Here is a 2,500-nt window from a genome sequence, read left to right on the forward strand (position 1 = left end):
GTATATTCTCATCATTTATCTCAACGGGGAGAGAATTGACTTGATATACACTGTTAGAATAGACCGTAATTTTCATCAGAAATTCTCCGTAAACAAAAATATACTCTTCTCTACCGTATTTCAGTAAAATACAGGCGACCGTAATTTTACCTTTATCGTTATTTTTTACAGGTTGGTGACCGTAATTTCACTGCTTTACTTGCTCGAGGGTACACTTGAGCAAACTACTCTATTTTATTTCTTTTCCTCCTGGTTTGTTAAAGTTTTTATAGTTTATATAGAATATATTTATTTTAATATTGTCGTTTTTCTTAAAATATATTATTTTTCTTTGTTTCCTTTTCTCACTGAGCTATTTTCCCTGTTGAAGCCCCTGGGCTTATAGCATCCCGCTTTTCCAACTAGGGTTGTAGCTTAGCAAGTAATAATAATAATATTAATATATCTGTTTTTAAAATGACAAAACTCATGGAATAAATGTTACCAGTCATTTACCGTTTTTTAATGCAATTTTTTAAGTGTATTGGTGTTCTTTCATGTGTTAAATGCATCCGGGAACTGGCATCCTTATTCATTTCCATAAGCGTGTTGTCGATGTGAGATCTCTGGGGGGCTAGACTGAGGAAAGGCAGCGGAAGATCGCTTAGTGGATCAGGTCATTTCAGAAGCCATTAGGCAGGTCTCATAACGCTTGAAAGGTTCAAATCATTCGTCACCTTCACTGGAATTTAAACGTTCGTCTCTCGTGTATGGAAGTGGATTGTTTTGGCAATGGTTTTCTTGAATTGTTCATCGAGTTTTCTAGATATTTTCTTTGGTCACAAAAACACCGCTGTTTTCACTAGTTTGATTAGTATAAGAAGTTTGTTGATTTGGGGATCCTCTCATATATAATAAAGAGCAAGTTTTTGGTTATATATATATATATATATATATCTATATATATATATATATATATGTATACATATATATATATATATATATTATATATATGTATATATATATATATATATATGTGTGTGTGTGTGTGTGTGTGTATTTATATTTATATATACACACACATATATATATATATATGTATATATATATATATATATATGTATATATATATATATATATATTATTTCTTTCCTGTCGCGCTCAATGGCAAGGGAAAGAGGGGTTAGTCATACCCTGGTGATAGGGGTGTACTCTGAGAGGTACACTCGGAAACCACAATCTCCCACAAATTACCGAACCAATCGGTTGTAATTAGGAGTTGGGGAGGGATGGTAATGGTGGATCTGTATGTGTGCATATCTATCTAAATATTTAGCCACTATTTTTGACGGGTCGCGTACACTAGTCATACAATATACCTTGTGATAAAGAAGTTATCAGGGTAACATAGTTGAGGGGAGTACAGCATAACTTAAATTGTGGAACCTCTTACGTGATAGTTATTATTATTATTATTATTATTATTATTATTATTAGCCAAGCTACAACCCTAGTTGGAAAAGGAAGATGCAATAAGCCCATGGGCCCCAACAGGGAAAAATAGCCCAGTGAGGAAAAAAATATCGACTATTCCATAACATTATGCAATAAGTGTAATCATTAAAATTCTCTCTCTCTCTCTCTCTCTCTCTCTCTCTAGTAGTGGAAGTGACAAATTTTCTCGTTCACTAAAAAGGAAATCGGGTGTTTGATCTTCGGTCATCAAGGGGATAATGGCAAAGTGTGTTTTCTCCTCACCTAAGTGTATTTCTCTTGACTCAGCAGTGAATTACGTTACTGTGAGAGAGAGAGAGAGAGAGAGAGAGAGAGAGAGAGAGAGAGAGAATAAACTTTAATCATCAGCGTTTAACTAAAATGTATCTTGAGCCATTGTTTCGTCATAATCCTCAACACGGCAGTGAAACCATCCGTCGTAAAATTCTCTCTCTCTCTCTCTCTCTCTCTCTCTCTCTCTCTCTTTAATGTCACACAAAGCCGCTCGCCTAAGAGAGAGAAAATTGCGACGTCAAGAAAACCACTAAGACGAGTAATTCAAGTGATGAAGATGGAGGAGATCATTTAGTTGTTGTTGTTGTTGTTGTTGTTGTGGCTGTTGTTTTCATTTTCTCTCCATTGCTGGTGTTTTTATTTTGACTTATTGTTATTCTCATTTTTATTCTGCCCTTGTATGTATTCGGGAATTTGGATGCAACTTTTTATTTCACATGGAAGGGAAAAAGAAAGTTCTAAATTGACACCTGTGTTACTGAAGCATTTCGATACTAATATGTATATATATATATATATATATAGAGAGAGAGAGAGAGAGAGGAGAGAGAGAGAGAGAGAGAGATATGCATGTGTGTGCCTGTGTGTATGCATGCAATTATACATAGAAGGGCATATAGAAAGGGGATATATATATATATATATATACATATATATATATATATGTGTGTGTGTGTGTACATATATATATATATATATATACACTGTATATATATAAATGAAGATTAAAAGG

At 33.8% G+C, this 2,500-nt stretch overlaps 1 protein-coding gene across 1 annotated transcript in view; it reads left to right on the forward strand.

Moving 5' to 3' along the window:
• Positions 1 to 2,500, forward strand: part of LOC137632423 (uncharacterized) — a 124,163-nt gene that overhangs the window by 110,712 nt on the left and 10,951 nt on the right. The window lies entirely within an intron of this gene.

This window comes from Palaemon carinicauda, chromosome 41 (assembly GCF_036898095.1).
Source record: "Palaemon carinicauda isolate YSFRI2023 chromosome 41, ASM3689809v2, whole genome shotgun sequence".
Taxonomy (NCBI): Eukaryota; Metazoa; Arthropoda; class Malacostraca; order Decapoda; family Palaemonidae; genus Palaemon; species Palaemon carinicauda.